This window comes from Magnolia sinica, chromosome 5 (genome assembly GCF_029962835.1).
Source record: "Magnolia sinica isolate HGM2019 chromosome 5, MsV1, whole genome shotgun sequence".
Lineage (NCBI taxonomy): Eukaryota > Viridiplantae > Streptophyta > Magnoliopsida > Magnoliales > Magnoliaceae > Magnolia > Magnolia sinica.
The window spans coordinates 87,827,063-87,838,192 of record NC_080577.1 but is presented as its reverse complement, the minus strand read 5'-3'; the positions used below and the strand labels follow the sequence as shown (position 1 = coordinate 87,838,192).

At 38.9% G+C, this 11,130-nt stretch overlaps 1 long non-coding RNA gene across 1 annotated transcript; it reads left to right on the top strand.

Moving 5' to 3' along the window:
- Nucleotides 1–7,169: 7,169 nt before the first annotated feature.
- On the top strand, nt 7,170–9,364 carry LOC131247380 (uncharacterized). The gene is made up of 4 exons (XR_009171688.1): nt 7,170–7,268; nt 7,947–7,994; nt 8,111–8,232; nt 8,940–9,364. It is a non-coding gene; the product is annotated as an uncharacterized LOC131247380 (long non-coding RNA).
- The last annotated feature ends 1,766 nt before the right edge of the window (nt 9,365–11,130 follow it).

The window sequence follows — 11,130 nt, the reverse complement described above, 5'->3', positions numbered from 1 at the left end:
CCAGTAGAATCACTAACGCTACGATACCTAAAAATGTAGGATCAATCTCAAAACCCAGTTGCTCTCGGGAGAAGCTTGAAACTCTGTTTCGGACCTGGACTGCGCGTCGAAAGTCCAATTAACACGAAACTATACGGTTATGACTACCTTACTGGGCTTGACAACCATCTTAGAAATCAAGACCTAAAGTATCCACAAGTGCACAACTTGAGCCCGGAGTGAAGTGTGTGAGAAACATAAATATCTTTAAAAAATGAACTCGAACTTAAGTGAATTGGGCCGTTCGCTTGCGGGCCAAATTTAAGGTTTCAGACCGTCAGATTCTGACCCAACTACCCTTGGATCAGAAAAAATTTCCAACACAGGTCAGTGTACTTGTGGCCCTGATCGAGTAACGGTGACTGTTAAACTGAAACTGATCCTCCGTGGTTGATCCGTAAATCCGATCGAGCCAAAAACTTAACTTGACCTAGATCCAATGTCAGAAAATTTTTTCTGGATCGTATGTAGAGAAGGGGCCTCCAAATGAGCTCCGTTGGCCGGAAACAGCCAACTTTTGGCTATAACCTAAGTATATCATGGCCTTGGGGCCATTGGGGTTAGTTTTGGGCCTATATAAAGACCTAAACCCACCCCTCTCTCATTCCATACGAATTTCAACCCTATGAAAGAGAAGTGGGAAGAAAGAGAAGGGAAGAGAGAGATGAGAGATTGTTCCTAGGATTCGATCCCACCACTCCACGTGCTTAGCCACCGCTTCCGTATCGCCATACCGGCGATTCTGAATCTGTTCTTGGGTAAGAAATCCTAACCATAATCTATTTTAGGGATTCAAATAGAGTAGATAATGAAATAGCTAACCTATTTCATGCTATAGGGTGTCGATGTGCCGTAAACAAAGACATAGTGTTCAAACTGAGTTCGATACGTGTCTACCGGCGAAAGGTGCGGACTATAAACGTTTAGGTTATGGTTTTCAAGGCTTTCAATGATAGCAATGATTTATGTCTAACTTGATTGCTATCACATTGCTTAGATACGATATTTTCCACGTATTACACATATATATGAACTATGTTGAAATACATGCATTCCATGTATTTGTTGAAATGTTTGTATGAGTATAAAATTATGATTTGTGCTTGCCATGATTTATGTTTGAGGGGACATGATTGTTGTACGTGTGGCAACTTCCTTGTGAAAGGATTTTCTATAATGCCTATTATAACTACTATATTACATGTATATTAATATGTGTAGCCTAAGTATTTGATAAAATGCCTAAATGAGAAAATGCTTGTTGAAACGTAGTTGGTTAGGGTGTTGAGATATGATTCTCGATCCCCTTATCTATAGTTACAATCTCCTTCATATAACCTATCTTATTACTACGTGTTTTATGGATGAATGCCTATGTATGTTAACATGTACTCTATGTGTTCGTTAAAATGCTTATATGAGATTCATATTTAAATTGGTTGCTACATGCTGCTTTTGATTAACACACGTGAATGTTATCGTATTTGAAGTGTGATTGGGACTACTGCATAGTCAAAGCAATCGAAAAAGTTTCTCGAGTAGTGGCCAAGGTCGTTTCACCACACAAGACATGTTTGAGGAATTCGAGTCGTACGCTAATTATCAATAGTGGTTAGGCCACGCGAAGTGCTTACACGCTTCATGTCGATCAACTCAACATACGCTCGTACCAGTCGAGCTTGTCAAGCAACCCGATTGGCCTAATGTATGTTCACCATGTATGGACGCTACTGCTTGAATCGAAGATACCAACTTACCAATGAAAAACCCGTTTAACCTTGGTACCTCGATCCGCTAAGACTCATGAGCCAGACATGGTGGTATGGGACACCGTGGTCAAGCTGTCGGCATACGCTGGGGTGACGAGCCTCCCCGTAGTGTCCAGTGACCAACCCAGTCTCGTAAGCCGAATACGGTGGTATGGGACACTGTATTCGAACTATTGGCCTACGATTAGGTGACGAACCATTCATAGTGACCTCGAGCGTATACTTGGTCTACGATGAGGTGACGAGCCTTTCCATAGTAACCTCGAGTATAACCCAGGCCTATGCTGAGGTGACGAGCCTCTCTATAGCGACCTGGAACCATCTATCGTATGTGACTAACTAGGATTGACGACCCTAGATGGATCATTATTTGGGTAAGTGATATAAAGGGAAGTGTCTTAGCTTCCCGAACACGCTGTTTGAATAAACTTAAATAAGAACTTGGTTAACATGATCATGCACTGCATTACATGTGCTTTGGCGAGGAAGTGCACGTTTAGGGAGGTTATCATGCATGATCGTGAGATGATGTCACTGAGGAAGTGCAAGCGAGGACATGCATCATTATCGCATACCATCCTTACATTAACAAGAGTACTTAGGATATGATTGATGTACTGCTTTATCATTTCTGCTTGATTGAATTGATAACATGTTAACCTTTACCTTATAGCTCCACTGAGTTGATCACTCACTCCCATTCTGGGACGGTGTTTTAAAACACCAACCAGACCCTGGTTTAGTTACAGATAATGGTGATGCTTGCGAGGCGGAGCCAGATTTCTATGATGACGAGGAAGAGTTCTCCTATTTGCAACTCTCTAGCAGGTCTATGTAGACCTAAAGTTGCGTCACCGGGCTACAGGGATATGGATAGTTGACATTTCACTTCCTCATTTTGTATATTTTGGAACCAAACATGTAATTATTTAACTTGGTAACCTGTTCATACTCTGGGGACTTACAACCATTTATATGTTTTATATATGTATCACAGTCTTCCGCTTGCATAATTTAACTGTCTCTGGAGTATGATATGCTGCTTTGGTATAATCCCATTCATATTTAATGCACTAATACGGACAACATTAATTACCGTTATCTATGTTACATAAGTGATGCGTTGGAACTCGGGAGTTGGGCTCCTGCTCGACCCCCGATTTTCAGGGCGTTACAGACATGCATGAGGGTTTCAGGAGAGAGGAAGAAGTTGTACTTCTGCCTCAGCCTAACCGTCAGATGGTGATGGCAACGATGATGGAGGAACCCTTGGCCATCACGAAACAGACAGGAGAGGGATTTATAACCCCATTTGGCTGTGAAAACTCACCTCCCGCCATCACTCTCGCCCTGTCTCCCGCTCCCCGATCCCATCCCGCGGTCCGTATGATGGACTGCGAATGGGTATGGGATGGGCTTGAGACGCAATCCAACACAGGAGAAGAAAATCCGAAGGGATTTAACAAATCCCACAGAGAATCCCTTCCAAATCCATGCCTTGTTATCCTCTCGCTATCCCAAACGCGACGTTGCCCATACAGGGCGAGATTTGACTTCGCAATCCATTGTAAACCGTCTGAATCCCTTCGAATCCACCCATCCAAACAGGCCTTAGAGACTTAAATTGACCCGTTCAGTCTAGAGTTTGAGTCGTGGGTCACACGAGTGGGGGGACTCGTGATATCAAACTAGAAACGAGTCAACTCATCATTTTTGCACCACATGTGGCACCACAGATGAGGTTAAAGCCAATTTGGTAATTTTAATTGTGAAATGCACGTAGTCCAATAGTTAACACTAAAAGACACAATCAGTGACAACCAAAGGTCAGGATAAAAGATATTTGGTGGTAGTCGGATGGTAAGGTTAAAAGCAATTTGGTAGTGGTCCAAAAATCAATACTAAGACAATCAACAACAACCAGTGGTTGGAGAACTCAAGAGTGCCCAGATCACCGTAGACGTGCTGCGTGTGGATCTGCTCCCACGTGCTAATAGGCTCGTTAATGGCAATAAAAAATGTTTGCATCTCACTTATTGATCTATTCTCAGTTGCAAACAAACACTGAGTTTTCGAGTTTAGTAAAGAAGCATTGGCATACACTCAAGCTAAGCTTAGCAAACACAGGTAGAGCTGGACGTTAATGGAGTTAGCTTGATTAGCTAAGCCAAGTTGATTTTTGAGAGCTCAATAAAAATCGAGCTAAGTCTAAGCCAATTTTACTCCACCTGACCAACTCAACCCAAACCTGATCCAAATAAATATGATTATTCCCAAACCAATCTAGCCCGACCTTTAAATTAGGTAGCATTTTTCAAGCCAAATTTGACCCAAGGACTTTAAAAACTTGCCCCAAACTAGGTTGGGTCAATTCAATTCAGGTTGCGCCAAACCCAAGTTGCAACCCTACACTATAGCTGATATGGCTGGATTACATGACCAAAGAGATTGTCCATCTAGCCACCGCTCTTACTATCCTTAACTACCTGAACGGTGGCTTTAAAACGAGGTTAGCAGAGAGATGATGGCTAACAATGCCGACATGTGCTATACAGATATGGCAGTGCCATTCTGGTTCTTCTAGCTTTACTTTCTCATGTATTCGCATGGTTTTTTAACTTGGAGACTTAGATTGACCCGTTACGTCCAGATTTGAGTTGTAGGTCACACTAGACGGGCTGACTCATGGTATTGAACTAGAAATGAGTCAACTCATAATTTTTGCATGGCATGTGGCACCACAGATGAGGTTAAAGCCAATTTGGTAAAATTAATTGTGAAATGCTAGTAGTCCAAAAGTCAACACTAAAATACAATCATTAACAACTGATGGTGAGGATAAAAGCAATTTGGTAGTAGAACCGTCACATGGTCGGTCACTATTTGCTGCATTGCAAAAATTAAACGATAGATGGGATCTATTGTGACCGACGGTTTCAGTCCATCGCAAATAAACGATGGATCCTATCCATCGTAAAAATAAAAAAAATCGTTGAACTACGAAAAACTCCTGGATTATCCATCATTATAAACTTTGGCAACGGATATGGTCTGTCGCTGATCTTGGGAGACGCGAAAGACTTCAAATCCGTCACTACCAGCATTTTTAGAAATTAGCGACGGATTTGGTCCATCGCTAAATTTTTTGCAAAAAAAAAAAGTAGAGAAAAAAATTGTTAGATTTGTTGTTTTTTGAATCTGTCACACCTGATAGTCATCTAAAAAAAATTCACAAGATTTTTTAATTAGAATCCCGTTCACAAAATTCAAAAGATTAGCCTAAAATAAGAAACTAGACTAAATATCATTTTGGGTGTGTTTGAATGCTCAGTTGGCCTAAATAGCAAACTGAACTATATATAGTAAATAGCCAAAATTGAAGGGTGGTAGCATTGCCATCAAATGATCCCACCCACATTTTGTTCATTTCGTATATACATAATTGAATTATTGGAAATTAGAATTCAGTTTAACTTAGCATCCAAAGACACCATAAATTAGCATATTATATCCCCAAACATAAAGGACAATGCTGAGAAAGTTCAAGCAAGTTGATGGTCTCCAAGGAGCAACAAACAATGTCTAATTAATATAATTTTCCTGCCAAAAAATAAAGTCCTTGAAAATTTGATAATAGTATTTGAGTTATTGATGACTTGAGTTTCAGTTGCTTTTTGTATTATCTTCCTGCTTCGCATGATGAACAGGGAAGCTCTTATTTTAACCTTTGGCTTTTCACAATATAATTAAATTTACATGATCTCTCTTTTAACAAAGATCTTGCTCGATTGTATTGCTATTAGCGAAGTTCTAAATTTCAAGAGTACAATGTTTCTTATTAGATTCTTTCTTGTATGACAATGCGGGAGTTGTAAGAGGAAGATATAAGAGTTTAAATTTTAATGAAGCTAAAAGAATTCATACGGTATTTAAAACAACGTGGGTGGCACATGTACCTTAGTTCTTAGCTTAAATGGAAGAAAACCAACATAAATTTCTTACATTTCATCCACTCCTTCTGCCTCCACCAGAAGTCCTGCTCCCAATGCTATCACCCAAAAAAAAAAAGGAGGAAAAGATCAATCAAAACTAAAATAATTCCAAGACCAACATGCAATTGGTGCCATATTGCAACTAAGATATGTTCAGGACTCTACATACATCACTTGCAATTTGGGATGGAAAACGTGGGAAAATGGAAGCACATTGAATGTTGGTTCCATTTCCCACTCTTGACCTAAATAGTAACCCTATAAGACATGAAAGTTATCATTTTAGTTGATAAGAGGAGGGGATCAAACTTTACACTCCTACATAGATAATGCATTAGACAGAGCAGAAGTTCACTAATGATTATGTAATAGTGCTTGAGTTTTTGGATTTCAACATTTGTTACTTATCACTACACCAAAATCGTCATTTTGGAACAACTAGTCTTTTGGTTCAGGAACGACTTTAGGTTGTTCCTGATTTGGAATGGTCTTCAATTGTTTCAAATGTTTCTTTAAAAAAAACATTGGATTCTCTCTCTCTCTCTCTCTATTTCGGCTCCCGTCCTCTTTTCCTCTCTCAAGATCTCAGCTCCTCTCCCTTGCCCTTGCCTCCCATGCTCTCTTCCTCCCTCCCTCCCTCTCTCTATCCCTCTCATTCCTATCGCCCATGCATCCCATATCTCTCTCTTTGTGGTCGTGCAACCATCTTCCTGTGGTTGTACAACCATCACCCGTCTGGTGATAATCCACTAGTGAAACAAAGGGTTTCTTCCCCAAATGACAGAGGGTTTCCTCCCCAAATCCAGATTTATGGTTCAATGATAGATCCTTGTACTACGGAGGTGAGATTTCTTTCTTGATTCTTGTGAAGGAAATAAAAAAGGGCAGGTATCAACCTTAGCAAGCGTAAAAAAAAGCACGGCCATGGTCATATGAATATGATCCCGATGTGAAGGATGACAAAGAGTAGGTGAGAAGAAAAGAGTTCTATAAAACCCATTGAATGGGTCATCAACCATGGTTGCAGCTACTCACAACGGTGAAAGAAGGACAAGGGTTTCAACAGGGGACACCATCTAGAGGGTGTTAACGCTGGTATTGAAGACCAGCAATGGTCGACTATTTTTTATTTTTTATTTAGGTTTTATGCCAACATTAATGGCAACCCATGCCACTGTCGCGATGACAACTAGTATCGAAGAAGGAGAGAAGAGGATGTTGGCACTGGTTAATGCAGTATTCCATGTCACTCATCTATAGGAAGCTCTTACTTCACATTGTCTTCTTTATCTATATATGCATTCATCATGCCTTGACTAATGCCATTAAATCTAATAATTCAAACTGTATCTTATCTTGGTGTTCTTTTAGCTATTGGACTGATCCGGATGAGATCAACAATGTAGACCATATTAGGGTGTTGGAAGAATCTCTCAAGGAATCACTCAGTCGAATCTGGACACATAAGGTATGCATTTACTATTGGGTTATATGTTTTGCACAATGTGTTATGCTTACAAGCTTGATGTGCATATTTGATTCCTATTTAAGAGTTTGCTTTGCATATTTGGAATGGCTTATGGCATATATGAATGGAATTTCATTTGGTTATTCTGATAAGATGGGTTGGCACCAACACTTCAGGTTTTTAAGATGACTTGCCACCATTAATTAGGGCAACATAGCTCTGAGGAGACCTCTGTAATTAAATGATCTTGGTGATTCCACTATACACATGGCCCAAACTCATTAATCATGGTCCACTATGGAAGGTTCTCACTATTGATTGGATGATCCCGGTAGTGTGATCTTTTTACCTGCAAGTGTAGGGTCAAAAATGAAATGAGCACTACCCCACGGTCCAGGGTAAAAATCCATTAGTCAGATTGAGTATTATCTAATCTGTGTAATTTCAGTTTCTAGCTAATCGAATAGGGCCCATTCTTTGGACGATACTAAATAGAACACTCTTTGGCCTGTTGTGTTTTTTAATGGTCTTAATTATTCTCATTTATTATTATTATTTTTTCATCATAGTAAGGAGTTGTTGTTTATCTCTCTCTCAAAGAAAGAAAAAAAAAAGGGAGTTGTTCTTCTAGATAGCAACTCTATACTGCATATTGAATCCATTTGCAATGCTTGAAAGGAAAATTTTGGGAAACAACAGCTTATGTCACTAGAATGTTCTGCTCGGGTTAGAAATTTTAGATAAAATCTAGTCCCAATTGATCATGGGCATGGATAATGCAAATGTCTTATATTTCTTTTTTTTTTTTAAAAATAGTGATTGATACTATCATGATTTTGCAGTTTCAGAATGGGATGCATGTATCGTTAGTAATGGGTGGTGAACAACAGGCGTAGCCACTATCATGGTTTAATAATGGTCAACATATGATGATGTCAGATGACCCAAATTTGCTGCCTCAAAGGTTAGTGTCCTATTTAAGAGCCTTATAATGGTACCAGTGCGCCCACCTTTTTTCCCTTTTCCGTCTTGTACTTTTGTCACTGATGCACCCCTACCCCCCTCCCCATGGCAATGATTGAATTGGAAAGTCCAAGCAATTTGAACTAAACATTTTTGGTAATTTAAATAACAACCACTTATTTGGGGTTTCCATTTTTATTATGGTCAAAACCAGTCTTTCTTTGTAATTTAAGTTCAAGGCTCAGAAACCAATCGGTCAATTTGGAATTTCATCTAGTTGACTCAATTTAACCAGCCTTCAGCATGGAAATCCGAATGTTGATTTAAATAAAACAGGACGATCAGTCGAATTAGGGGACTGAAATACCAAGTTTATATCATATTCCAAGTTTTTTAAAGTATGATTTGATCCATAAAATGTATGAGATTTCTTAAAACTATCAATCAATATGTATCTTTTTGCAGCTTTTTATGCTATTTCAGGAATCTTGATGCAAGCCTTTGTTCATTGAAGAAAATGCAGCATTGCAGCTCATCTAAATAATTTTGTAGGAATTTTCTACCTGCCTTTGCTTAGATCTCATGATTCTTTCCAGCGTCAAGTCCTAAGATTGCTTCTTTTGTCCTACTCTTTTGCTACTTCAGGTGACTAAGTTGTCTGAGATATATCATTAATCTGATGGGCATCATAACTATGTCATATTTTAGGGATATAGACTGCTCCACAGGCACCTCTGATCCCAATTATTTGCGTTGCTTTAGAACGGGAAAGCAAGCAGCAATTGATAGTTCAGGGCAAGAAGGTGCTTTGAATGAGTTAAGTAGAAATGAGTGCCTGAGGCTACAACTAGATATGTGTTGACCATCTCCATGGTTGTTTACTTCTCAGTTGTAAGAAAGCCTTTAGTGGCAGCAATTGATGGTTTTGCATTTGGTTTAATTTGAAATGAGGGATATTTTTGATAAGGAACCCAAATTGAAACCATCGTTGCATGTCTTGGCTCATTTTGTCATTATGGTTTTGGATCTTTGTTTTTACTGTATTGGTATGATCCTATGTAATTAATGTTTTATATATTGTTAGGATGGAACCCAAATTCAACTAATGTCAGTCACACAAAGGAAATATTTTCTTTGGCCCAGAACTTGTGCTGCTGGGATTGCCAATGGGTTGGGTTTTTTTCTCTTCTTTTTTTTTTTCAACATGGAACGTGAATTGCCAGGGATTAATTTTCCATTTGCGGACCATAGCTGCAGCAATAAATCCTTGTCATGAGGAACTGACGTGTTGTGTGGTAAGCAACTCCTTTTATCAGCTTACATTAATATAGAATTGGTGGGAATTGAATGAGTGTTACCTGCAAACACATGCTACCACTACATGAAAACGGGCCTTTAGCCATGGTTATTTACCTGCAGAGACATGCTGCAGACACATTTTGTTAATTTTTGGTTGTTTCTAGTCCTAGATCAATAGTTAAAAGAACTATGATTAACTTAGATCTGTGTTGGGTTGAGTTTAGCCATTTTAGGTTACTGAGACCAAACTTATCTCATCTATAACAAGATTGTTAAGTCCACACCCACCTAGATGTAGGGTTCTTATGTCTTTTATTTACTTTGTGAAAGGGGCGAGCTCTCGGTCCTTGGGGGGGGGGGGGGAGGGGGAGTAGGACTATGCCAATTTAAAAATTAAAGAACTAAAAGATTAAATAAATCAGAACTAATTAGAGATCTCGATTGTAATAGTATTGAGAAATTGATTCAAACCTTGTTCAAAGGACAACCTTACACCAAAAATAAATGTCTTAGGTAGGACAACCTGATTTCTTGAACGTAGTAAGGATCAAGATCATAAAATAAAATAAGAGGAAAAGGAAAGAAAGCTATCTATTATAAGCATTCTCCACATGTATATAAAAGGATTACAATCATTCACCACATATACATCACATACATCATTCACCACAAAGCACCAGGAGTTATAGTGGTTTGGTGTGTATACCAATTGTTCTCAAATAGCCACACCTAGTCCACTCCCAATAATCACAACCCACGTGATATTGGCATTCACTAATAATTAAGGTTTTCTCAGGTTCACCTTAAAACCTATATAGTTGTAATTTTAGAAGGGCTATCACAATCAAAACCCCACATTGAGATTTCTTGGCTATCTCAATCAAAACCAATACAGAGATTTTCTAGATATCTCAAGAAACCAAAAATGAATAAAGAATAATATTTATCTTCTTTTGAAGACGCTCTTTGATGTAGCCCATAGAACCACTTCGCTTGATGTAGAAATGTTCAATGTCTAATAACACAATCAAGGGTTCTAGGTTCTAATTTGATTTTAAATTAATTTGAACCTTGGGCTACTTGTTTGAATTCCTTAGATCTCACAAAGAAGAGTATAAACTCCCTTTATAACATAAGATTCATAAAAGAAATCTAGAAATTACAAAACAAAAAGCTATTAAGAAGATCTAAAATTACTGTGCTATAGTTTGAAGAAGATGGGGACTTTTCTCTCTCAAAGTGAAGGCTTTTCGTGGCTTGAATGAATTAATTCAGAGTGAGAAAAGACCTCTATTTATAGGCTGAAAAGTTGTTACTTCGACTGGCCTAAGGTCTCCTTCGACTGGTCTAAGAATCAACCAAATTTTGAATTTTGGGCACAATCAGATAAAATCGTTCTTCGATTGGTCGAAGGCCCTACTCGACCGGTCGAGCATAGCCTTCGACTGGTCGAGGGTGCCAAAAAATGGTTCCTGGACTTTGAGTCAAGCACCCTTCGACTGGTTGAGGAGGTGCCTTCAACTGGTCGAGCACCCTGCTCGACTGGTTGAGGAACCAACAGAAAAAGTCCGTTTTTAAGTTCAAATCTTGGACTGGTCAA